This window comes from Colobus angolensis, unplaced genomic scaffold, assembly GCF_000951035.1.
Source record: "Colobus angolensis palliatus isolate OR3802 unplaced genomic scaffold, Cang.pa_1.0 Scaffold522, whole genome shotgun sequence".
Classification (NCBI taxonomy): domain Eukaryota; kingdom Metazoa; phylum Chordata; class Mammalia; order Primates; family Cercopithecidae; genus Colobus; species Colobus angolensis.
In genome coordinates this window covers 908,116-920,715 of record NW_012118733.1, presented here as the reverse complement: position 1 = coordinate 920,715, position 12,600 = coordinate 908,116, and the positions used below count along the sequence as shown (strand labels likewise).

Below are 12,600 nucleotides of genomic sequence, written 5' to 3'. Positions count from 1 at the left end.
TGGGACTAATGTTCCTGCTCTCAGGACCTTTCCAGACCTCCTCTATGTACCTCTCCATCTGGCTATTCATTTTTGTCCTTTATCATAAACTGGTAAATGTAAATAAAGTGCTTTCCTGAGATCTGGGAGCTGTTCTAGCAAATTATCAAACCTGAAGAGGGAGCTGTGGGAACTCCCTAGCTATGAAGCCAATTGGTAGGAATTTTCAGGTGATTGGCATACGAAGTAGAAGCAGTCTCATGGGATTAAGCCCTTAACTTGTGAGATCTGATGCTAACTCCAGGTAGTTAGTATCAGAATTGAAGCTAAAGGTAGGAACCCAGGTGGCATCCAGAAAGTTGAAGAGTTGGTTGTTATTGTGGGAACCGCCTCACACATTTGATATCAGAAGTGCTGTATTGATACAAACAGATCATAGTAGCCATGTCCCATATCTGGAAGCAGCCTTCATCTGACAACTGGTCAATGATGCAGGGGAGAAGGTGTACAGCCTCAACCCCTTTGCTGCAGGATGAGACAATTGCTGAAGGACCATCTGAGTTGCAGAGCTCGGTGTGGAATCATCTGGAGCCTCTGTTGTGACTACATTGCAGTTCAATCTCCCCTCTGCCCAATCCTACTTCCTTCATGATCCCACATGCGGATCCAGGCATTCCCCCAATAAACTTCCTGCACGCATATCTTTGTCTCAGAATCTGCTTCCCAGGGAAGCTATAAAACATCATTTTTCTTCTCTATTTCCAATTACAATATAAAGTTATCAAAATACCATGTCATTAAAGAGGACAAGGCAAAAGCAAGTAAATATTAATGTTTTCATTGCCTGTGACCAGATTGGAATATTTAACTCAATGCCAAAGGCTGCTATAAAACTTACATTGTAAGAAATCAAATAGAGTATTATCATAGATAACGTATATGAGTTTAGCGAGATTTTTGGTCAAAAATTAATCATAAGATTATAAATGAGAGCTTAAACTTTATAGTGTCAATTATAGATTTAGATCTAATTTTTGAAGTAACAACTGCAAATAAAGAGATTCAAATATTTGAACACATATCCACATCAGACAGTAGTTCACATTGCCTAACATTATTTTAAAGAGTATGCTATTTTGAAAGAACTTTTGATATAATTTCAAAGATATAAAACTAGATTAGAACATAATAGGAATGTTTCCTCACCTAACGAATTCAACAGACACTTAATAAAGGCTATATTTCAGGGAATATAGACTTCAGTAAGATGTTATTGCTATTAGAATATTATCAGCATATTGAAGGGCTAAGACTCTCTCATTGTCTCTTTAAATACTGTTGCTGCCTCATTCTCTCCTCTCCTTCCAGAACTCCAATTAAATGTATGTCCAACCTTCTCACTCAGTGTATCTTACCTGCCCTTCAGCATGTTCAATTATTTTGACTTTCTCTCTTTCATTCTGTATAGTCTCTGATGACCTGATTTTCAGCTCTTTCTTTGACCAAGTCTAATCTGCAGTTAAACCTATTGAGCTGTTCATTTTGGTTTTTATATTTTTTAGTTCATTTAGTTCAAGAACTTCTACTGATTAATAGTTCCTCTTCAAATCTACTGTATCACTTCTTGTAGATTATAGTTCACCGTCAAAAATTTCAAACTTGGCTTCTATCTCTTTTACCACAGCAACCAAAGCTCTCTTATATTCTATGTGCAGTATTTTCAGTTTCTGGGGTACTGGTGGATCTAATTCTATCATCTATTATTTCTTATGGTGTTTACCCATATTAACTTATCTCCCTCTGATGCCTGGTTTTTAAATTACTTGTAGAATTAATATAGGGCCTCATATGACATTTTCTTCCACCAATGATGTTTTTAATTTGCGACTGGCAGGTACTTAGGACGTTTAGGCATATGAGACCACTTTTTCAAGTCTTCAGATTTTCTGAGTCACCCAGAAGAGTTGGAGTATGACTCTATGTGAAGACTAGCTTGTGCATGGTTCACTTTTACTTCTAGAGAGCAGTCCTTTAGGTCTCAGCCCTAAAGCAGGGAGTGGATCACTAGGGTCTCCATTCCTGGAGAGCTCTATATTGTTCTTGTTCTCCTAGATGAGGAAAGTCACTGAATATACAATTCAACCTTTCCAGCCACACCTTCTGAAACAGTAAATGCTTCCAAAGCTGCTATTATTTGAATGTGTTCCCCAAAAACCATGTGTTAGAAACTTAATCCCCAAGGCAATTGTATTAAGGGGTAGAACCTTTAGGAGATAATTAGGCAATGAGGTTTCTTCTCTCATGAATGAATTAATACCATTATTGGGGGAATAGGTTTATCATATTGGGAGTGGGTTTCTTAGAAAAGGAGGAATTTGACCCCCTCTTGCTCTCGCTCTCCCTCTCTTTGGCTTCCCATCATGTGATGCCTTCTATCACGTCATGATGCAGCATGAAGGTCCTGGTCAGATGCCAGCCCCTTGATCTTGGAATTCTCAGGCTCTAGAGCTATGAGTCAATAAATTTCTGTTCATTATAAATTGTCTAGTTTTTGGTAATCTGTTACTGCAGCATAAAATGGACTAAGACCAAGACAAAAGTACCAGAGTTTTGCTCTTTTCTCTGAATTTCTTACCTCTCTTGACTTCAATCCATTACAAGCTCATTGTATCATTAGAACATTGATTTTTAGAATAAAAACTTTATATTTTATCCACATTTTTTAATTATCTAAAGTTCAATGGTTGGTCTGAAATATCTAACCTACCATTATTCAAGAGCAGAGGTTCATGGAAGGTTAGAGATCAACTGAGATCCCCCTTCTTTAAAAAATACACTGGGAACATTGTTACCACTTCATTTATATTATATTATAATAATATTATTTGTTCATATATTTACTCAAGCAATCACATGGCATAAGTTCTCAATCTAGTTGTGGACAAATCTTCTGAGATTCAAATGTTTGGTTTAAGTGCATACGTATGCTTATCTAGGGTTTTTAATTTTCTGGAGACTCTCAAATGTATATCTGATTCTTCATCTCTGGGTGGGCAAGAACATTATATTTATTTTGAGGTTCTCAATGCCTAGTAAGGGTTTGTTGAATAGATGAAGGACAACTATTTTTATAACCAAGTAAATCATAGATGATTCAAGAGAGAGATACAAATGCTTGGGTGCAACTTTGGAGAAGGGAGATATGCCATCTACTTACATTGTCAGAAAAGGTTTTCTTTGAAAAGTAACATTTTAGTTGATCCATCAAAGGTACTTATGACTTTCACAAGTATAAATCAAGCATGAAAGATGTTAAAGACCAAGTTGGGATATGGACATAGGAAGAATATTGTGTCCAGTACAGATGCATGAGAGATGTATAATTGGAAAAAAATTGTGAGATTTATTTCACTGGAAGTTGCTGTATTATCCTGACCTTTAAGATCTTCATTTGCTAATACAAAGCCCAAGTAGTGTTTACCTGGAAAAACTTAAACCTGATCAAGTGGCTAATTGCCCTGAATTGTTCACAAGTTTTTATCTATATCTACCTGGAGAAAATGTCTTTAGCTTTCAAAGGGAATCAGTGGGATTAAAAAAAAAACTAAAAGCTTATAACTCACTGCCTTGTAGTGTATGAATTGATAACCGCATAGGCAGACAGAAATGCGTAGGCATAGCTAAACATGTTACAGCTGCTGAGTGTTTTGATCTTCCCCAAGAGACTTGGAGTAATGATGCTACTGTGTTCTCAGTTGGTCACTAAAGAACAGAGAGGTCATAGAGCAAAGGGGGTCAAGAGTGACCACAGCATTCTGGATCTCTTTCTTCCTGACATCAAACATTAGCATTTGAAAGAATTCTGGTAGGAAAGTGTCTGCTGATAAAATTCTGAAAAACTTTCCACCCACTACTTTCCACTCACCGGCAAAGAGAGGCATTTAATAAACATATGAACAATAACAAGAAAATAATAATATGCCAAAGAAACAGATTATATTACTAGGCAAATCTCCTAGCACTGATGTCAAGACAGAGAAGATACTGACCCATAGGATTCAAGTCAACCAGAAAGTCAGTGGCAGTACCCAAAATCAACTCTGGCCTTCCTAAAAACCTATATATGTTAATTAAGCCAAGAAACCTATATATGTTAATTTAAATAAATATGTACGTCAGATTTCAAACTTTCAAATGTTATCATGCAGAGCTCTATTGGGTGGCACAGAAATGAGGCCTTCCGGTAAAAGAAATTTTAAAGCCATAAATGTATTAACTCTTGGCATAAGCGAGTGAAAAGTAGTATGGCAGAGAAGCTCTATGAAAGCAACAAGATATAAGGAAAAGGAAATGATATGGTGTGAAACTCAGACATCATTAAGTATAAAAGTTAGATCATGGGGGAAAAGCCTTGCAGCAAAAATAAACCACTAAAGAAAAGTTTGGTATATTTCACTATTAAAAAGTAACATATATAATATCAAAAAATAAAGAGTATAAACAAAGTCAAGCCCAAGTGAAATGCTAGAAGAAAACATACTTCTATTTATTTAAATTATGGTACAACCATGAACTAAAAAACTATATAACTATCACACAAGATTAAGCTGGCTATATGTGTTGGCATGAAAAATGTTCAAGTACATTGGTATGCAGGAAAAGCAAATTGAATAATCGTGTGTAAAAATGATAAAGATATAGGTATATAATGATAGAAATATCTCATTGCTATATGTATATAAACATCTAAAAGAATACTTAGCAAGTGCTTATGAAGTTGTCTTAGGAAGTAGAATCTAATGGGGGAATTTTTTCTCCCTATAATTTATAACTACACATTAATTAAATTTTTTACAAATAGTGAACTGGTATTACCTTTACGGAAAAATATGTTTAGTGGAGAAAGGACAGGTAAAAACAAAAGGGATGCTGTAGACTGGTGAATGGAATGTAATAGAATCTGGAGTCAGACTGCCAGTGTTTAAACTGCAACTGCTACTTAAAGGCTGCAAGAACTAAAGCAAATGCCTGGTTTTCTTTATCTGTATCTGTAAAAGGGGGAAAACAGCCATATATTCCTCACAGGATTATTGTGAGGTTACGTAACAGAAGACAGGAAAAATACTTAGGCTATTTCCTGGTACGTAATAAGTGCTCGACAAATGTGAGGGGTTCTTGACAAAAACGCTTCTGGAATTTTAATGCCCATTTTTCTTCAAATATTATCATCTTAACCCCCTCTGAAGTACAAAAATTTAGTTGTCATTTGGGTCCACTTTTTTTTTTCCTTTAGAACATATTAGGTTGGTGCAATTAAAGTCAAAGAGAAAGTGGGATTTGCTTATAGCGTCCTCTTAATCTAAATATGGAAAGTAAAAGGTATCTGCATTATCCTCAGGACTGGTTGGCTTAATTCTGTCTTTAGAGGGCTGGGATATGGATGCTCTGGGTCAAAACTGTAGGACATTGAGCTAGCACTGACTGGTGGGATCTGGAGATTAGAAATGTTAACATGCATTGTTTTGCAGGGGGGGAAGGATGAGGGGAGAATTCATTGCTGACCATTCATTAGAGAAGTTGCTTTTCCCCAGGTCCCCTAGGAAAAGCTTCATCAGATGCTGTGACTGTGAAATCTGACCCTGCCTTTAACGTGAAACCTGAAGCTAAAGCTATCCTTATCGCCATATGGCTTCCTGATCAGAATCAGAATGGCTCTCTTGAGCCTCTAGAAAGAACCCTTCTCTAAACCTCCACATCTATTGCTTATATTATTTTATCCCAATCAAGTAAGGACCAGAATTCATGTCAATGCAAGTCCTGCAGACTGGTTGTAGGGTCATTAGCTGGTGGTATTCACCAACCAGAGGAATGACCCTAGGTTTCCAATAGAACTAACTTCAAATCCACTCACATCAGAACAGTTATAACATGCTGAAACCAGTTTCCAAACCAAGAGAAAGTCAACAGTCACAAGCCAGCAGAGATATAACATGGCATTGGTCTAAAACCATTATTTGCCAAATGTGTTCCATGTATCCCTAAAGTCCTAGGAAATACTAGTGGGTTTTGCCAAAAAAAGGTTTATCTTATTTCCTGGATAGTTTAGAAATGCCATATATTATGTCTCAAACTTATTAATATACCATGCACATTCATTTTATTAGTCAATCAACAAACATTTATTGAGCACCTACCATGTACCAGACAGTGCTTTAGGTAGTATGGAAAAAGAGTAAGCAAGACAGATAAGATTCCAACCATGATGTAAGAAGAAAACAAGCTCAAAAACAAATATTAGAGAACACGCAGACAGGTAAATGAGAGAGGTGGGGCATACGGTGACCCGATAGCTCATTGGGCTGTCAGAGAAATTCTCTCTGAGTAAAAGGTATTTAAACTGAGAACTGAAAGACATGATTCTCTTTAAAGATTTTTTTTAAATGAAGATTCTTTAGTAAAGAAATATAGTAAATGTATTTATCCTGATATTTCAAATCCATCTGTTTCCACAACCCTTTTTGAGTGGAATACCCATTGGCATCCCAGGGAACACTACTGTTCTTTGGAACCCAGTTTGAGAAGTTCTGGTTTTATCGGCACACCATTATCTGCATAATAGTACCCTATCACAAATAAATGCTGCTGAAATAACCTGAAAGCCCACCTCTAGTGGGCTAATGGATATAAGCACTTTCTCCACCCATAGCCAGAAAAGCTGTGGCAGCAGTCAGAGACTCAGGACTCTGAACTGCATGTTTCAGGTTCTCCAAGACTTGCACCCAGAGGCATGGTTTGATCTGTTGCTTTTACAGGAAGGGCAGCCTGGGATTTGAGAACATCCACCACAAAGAGGTAAGTTACTACATGGCAGTTTGCCACAGCAATTAGCCCCTCATGCCCCACCACTAGCTTTCCACTCAATCTCCCGTCCTTACCCTAGGCTTGTGATTCAAAGGCCTTGAGGCCAGGGGCAACAAACTATGGCCTGTGGGCCAAATCTAACCCACTGCCTGTTTTCCAAATAAAGTTCCACTGGAACACAGTCATACCCATTCATTTGCATATTGTCTACAGCTGCAGTGGCAGGGTTGTGTAGTTGCAACAGGGATCCCCTGTATGGCCTACAAAGCCTGAAAACTTGCCATCTGGCCCTTTGCAGAAAGAATGCTGATCCCTGTTCTGGACACCTGTTCTGCACCCTTTTGGCCAGTCCTTCCAGCCTGTGGAGACAGCTACTGTCCTTGCTGACTGTGCTAGGTGAGGGTTTCCATCTTTCCCCAGCAGACACTTATACCTGGGGAAATCTATTGACAATCTTCTAAATGCCTCTCTTTTTCCTTAGAGAGTTAATGCACCTGCTGAGGGAACTTCTGCTGGTATGAGATTCCCTCTGCTCAAATTCCAGCTATGCCACTTGCTCACTCTATGATCGTGGAAAATTCACTCTCCAATCTTCCATTTTAAAGCTTTAAAATGAGGATAATATTAACTGCCTCAGGATTGTTGCAAAGATTAAATGAGGGTAGGGTGTGGTGGCTCACACTTGTAATCCCAGAACTTTGGGAGGCTGAGGAGGGCAGATCACTTGAAGTCAGGAGTTCGAGACCAGCTCTGGCCAACATGGTAAAACCCTGTATCTACTAAAAATACAAAAATTATCTGGGCATGGTAGTGCGTGCCTATAATTTCAGCTACTCAGGAGTCTGAGGCAGGAGAATCGCTTGAACCTGGGAAGCAGAGATTGCAGTGAGCCGAGATCATGCCACTGCACTCCAGCCCGGGTGAAAGAGCAAGACTCTGTCAAAAAAAAAAAAAATTAAATGAGATGATGCATGTGAAAAACTTTGCATAGCTCCTGACTTGCAGAAGTTGTTTCATAAATGTTAGTTATTATTTTAGCTATTATGAAAAGGACCAAGAAGGGGGAACTGAACACACAAGACATAAATGCTCTGAGTAGTCCCTTAATGCAAAGTATCTCAAATCACTTTCAACTAACAAATATGTGTTAAGCAAGTTTTGGCATAACATCCAGTGCTTTCACTAGCTAATGGTATCTATGTGGCTAATAGATGTTTGTTTTGGAGCTACCACTTTTGAAAACCATTTGTTGTTATATATAAAGCTGAACATATGTGCACCCTAGCATCCCACAACTTCACCCCTAGATGTATACTCAACAGACATGCATACATTTGTTCATAAAGACATGCACTAGAATGTGCAAAGCAGTACTATTTCATTATAGCCCCAAACTGGAAACTACTCCAATTATCACCAACTCCAGAATGGATAAAGATATTCACACGGCCGGGCGCGGTGGCTCAAGCCTGTAATCCCAGCACTTTGGGAGGCCGAGACGGGCGGATCATGAGGTCAGGAGATCGAGACCATCCTGGCTAACACGGTGAAACCTCGTCTCTACTAAAAAATACAAAAAACTAGCCAGGCGTGGTGGCGGGCGCCTGTAGTCCCAGCTACTCAGGAGGCTGAGGCAGGAGAATGGCGTGAACCCGGGAGGCGGAGCTTGCAGTGAGCTGAGATCCGGCCACTGCACTCCAGCCTGGGCAACAGAGCAAGACTCTGTCTCAAAAAAAAAAAAAAAAAAGATATTCACACAATGGCATGCTATTGGGCAATCAGAATGAACCATCTACAACAATATACAGCAACATGGAGGAATCACACAAAGTTAAGCAACTTAAGCTATTTGCACAAATGTAAGCAACTTATTTGCTTAACTTTTGTGCGATTCCTCCATGTTACTCTATGTTACTCCATGGAAGTGGGAGTGAGGGGGCCCTTCTGGGATGCTGAGAGTGTACTGCTACTTCATCTGGGTGCTAATTACATAGATGCATTCAGTTTGTAAAAAGTTACCAAAAAACAGAAAGGAGAGAAAAAAGAAGGAAAGGAAGGAGGGAGGGAGAGAGGAAGAGAGACATATTGAGCACATACTCTTTGCCATTCTGTTTTCTTTCATGCCCTCTTTTATATTCATTCTTTTGTTCCTAGCTCTTGACCTTGACTGCTCCCTTGTCTCATATCACCTTTTTCTCTAACAAGAACCTGATTTGCAGATCTATGGCTTTGAAGGAACCATGCAGTACTTGCTCAGTGAAAAAGCACAGACCCCACAAACTCTCCACTTTCTTTATTTCAGGCCTGGCAAAAGGAGATGGGACTCACACCCAGGAGGATGCATTTCCATACACCCATTTCTGAAATATGAAGATGTGCCCAGTCTGTTTGATTCATAGCTGCCTGTTCCACAATTGCAGATACAGTAATTGATAACCCAGACCAAGTTCTCTTCCCCAACTCCCAAGGCTGGAACTGGGGCTGTGTTTGGTCCTCATGAGATCAGTTCCAGTTTTAGAAACTGAGTAAATTGTGGAGCAAATAAATATTGCCAAGTGATGGATTTCTGCTGTGGGTGTGGGTCTCTGTTGGCCATTTGTCTCAGCATATCACCAGCAAAGCACCTCATTGCATTGCATTTCCAATTACACCTCAAAGCCCCACTGGCCCCCTGTCCTTCACCTTCTGGCCTACAGAGGTGGGTGCTCAGGGAGACAGATCCAAAATCTGGGCTCAGAAGATGAAAATGCCAACTGCTCTCAATTTGAGAGTGGCATGAGACTTTTTGACTCAACTCTGGTTAATTCAGTCATGCTGTCAGAACTGCTTTGATACAAGGACATCTGAATGCTGCCCCTAAAATAACAAATTAAAAACAACAACAACAAAAAAAATCAAGTGTTGTAGAACAGTCCTCCTGCCCCAATCTCCGAGCCTCAGTTCATCCCAACCCTTCCTCCTAGGGTTAGAGAGAGGCTCAGGATGAGTTGAGATACAAGGATGAGGTAAGTGACAGGAGGGACTGAAGGTTGGAACTAAGAGTTGGGAACAGGCATAGGAAGAAGTCCAGTGACAAAAGCCTGGTCAGGAATGGGGAATTAGGACAGATCACATTACATGATAAGAAAAAACAGTGCTGCAGTCATGTTGAATGTTCCAGAAGAGCTCTGCAATTATCATCTTGGTTGAATGTCTTGCAACTCTACCACTCACATGCAGGGATAGGCAGCCATTACCAAGGGCATGGTTGGACCTGAAGCTTACCACTCAATATCCTCCAGCATTTGGTCAAACTTCCATCTCCATCTCATTTTTTCCCCCTCATGAACTATCATTTTAAATCAAACTCCATGCCATGACAAATCCGCACCCCCCAACACACCGACAGAGGGAAGATCACTAGGCACCCTCCTTATCCTGGTAAATGTACCTCCCCCTGTTGAAATCAGACCCATTTTCCAAGGCCTTCCCTGAATCTCTATTCAGGAGAGGTTTCTTCCCCCAACTTCCAAAAAATTTTCTTTTGATGTTTATCTTTACCATGGCATTCATCGCATGCAAACTTGCTTTATGAATAATTTTCTTTCTTCCTCCTAGCTCCTACACTGCATTTTCATGAGGGCAGTGACTGTATTTCATTACAGTAAGTGCTCCTACTTATTGGGCATGTACCAATATGCTTACCTCTTCTCATAAATTTCCTCTAAACTAATAAAAAATTTCTAAGTAGGTGTTATAATTCTCATTTTTACACATCTCTTCTAGCACGTAGAAAGCTATGGCTGGCTGGCTGGCTGGCTGGCTGGCTGGCTGGATGGATGGATGGATGGATGGATGGATGGATGGATAAAATGAATGAGTAGATGAGTGAATACATGGATGAATAGATGGATATTGAAAACATCCAACTGACCCAAATCCAAAATATTACCTTCCTTCATCAGGAGTTCCTTACCCCCACACTAAATTAGGATGTGGAAGATGATATCAGTTCTAAACAGGACTTCCTCTATTGTAGAAAATGCATTTTCCCCCAAACTTCAGATTTAGTCAGATGAAGGTAATACCCTCAAAATAAAGAATAAGTGAATATTCCGTAGGTTGCTTAAGCAATGCAAACCAGTGAAAAGGCTTTTGGAGAACAAAACTTGCCTCACATCTCTTATCTCAGGATTTACTGTTTCTGTCCTTAAGCCTTGAGCACCTTATCCTTTCCTTAACCATCAGTATCCTCATCTATAAGACAGGAGAACAACCACATCTTCCTCACAGGTGGCAGAGAGAGGAAAGTTAGGTAGTGAAGGTAAAAGCCTGGCACAAGTGGACCCTTAATAATTGTTCATTTTCTCCAATCTCTAATTCCAAGAAATGTAAGAAGCTGTGAAAGTAATAAGGTCTTGAAAAACAAAACACCAAATAAAGGCGTCTCCCCACCTAACGCTCAGCATACGCCTACACACCGTCATCATCCCTTCCCTACCCAGGTTGATTGTCATGAAGCCATTCCTCAGGCAGTGACAGATGTAATTTCTTGCCAGTTTTGTTTCTTGTCCATTTGGCCCTTATCCTCATAGGGTTTCCTCTTTCTTTGTTTCTACTAATGCTTGAAATTAAGACAGTTTTCAGTTTGTTTCTATGTTTGAGTTGTGGTTGAAGCAGGCATCTCCAACAAACCCAGAAAGCCTCAAACTTCCTAGGGAACCTTGGAAAGTCTACACAGTGTTTGCTATCTAAAAGAAAATTCTTCCCTTGATTGTCCAAATCCTTCTGTTTAACTCCAAGGAAAAAGCTCAGCTTCCGTTCCACCTGCCCCAATGGATACAATAGATGGATGTTCCCATGTCCTCTATGGAGAGTTCTACAAGGGAAAATTTCAAACACATATTTTGGAAACAAAACTCCCACGTGCTATGAATGAAACCTGTCAGTTGTCATTTTTCTACCCTTCTTCTATTTGCAGCCCAGAAGCTAAAAATCACCTGTTATCTTGGAAATAATCCCTGGCGGATTAAGTTCAAGGGGGAAAAGTGGACTGGTCACCCCAGCCGAGGTTATCTAAGTTCCATGGTTTACTCAAGACAGGAAACCCCACATCCTGCAGCCTCATTCATAATCCATAATAGATGTTCTTGGATCCCAAGTTGAGAAAAGAAGTTAACTATGCACATTTTGGCAAAGATGCAGACCAGGGTTTGATCTAGCAGCTATCACATAAAATAATAAAGTACAAATGGAAATGGCAAAAATGTGCCCATATCACAGTGCAGAGTGTGCCAAAGCTGACCGAATAATTTTACATTTTTCATGTTTCAATAAAGGTACTTAACTGGCATTTTGTGGGACCCTGCTGGGTGAGAGCCTGTGGCATCAGAGCTGGCAAGGAGCCCATATCCTGCAACCCTGGCAGTTCCCCATCTTCTCCATTAGCTCGAACCACATGGAGAGACAAGAGCAGGACAAATGAGACACCTCTTTTTTTTCCCAAGTATATTGGAGTCCACCCAGGAAAAAAGCAAGGCAGGTTGATGAAAAGTGTAGGCAAGTGTTCCCAGCCTCTCCACTGCATACTCAACTAGGGAAATCATAAAACCACAGTCATTCAAACAGCCGTTTAGAGTTCACAAGCGCTTTTCAAATGTATTCTCTTAATCCTCACAGAAAGTGCTGAGGAATGTCTTTTTATGGCCCTTCTTTTACAGATTACATAAATGGAAGCTCAGAGAGGTCGAGGAAATTTCATAAGGATAAACCGGCTAGTAA

At 39.7% G+C, this 12,600-nt stretch overlaps 1 long non-coding RNA gene across 1 annotated transcript in view; it reads left to right on the top strand.

Moving 5' to 3' along the window:
* LOC105525226 overlaps positions 1–12,172 on the top strand; it is a 33,894-nt gene extending 21,722 nt beyond the window's left edge. Inside the window, exons 4-6 of the long non-coding RNA XR_001003877.1 lie at positions 6,792–6,831; positions 9,143–9,265; positions 11,801–12,172. This is a non-coding gene — a long non-coding RNA (uncharacterized LOC105525226). The remainder of the gene's footprint in view (positions 1–6,791; positions 6,832–9,142; positions 9,266–11,800) is intronic.
* The last annotated feature ends 428 nt before the right edge of the window (positions 12,173–12,600 follow it).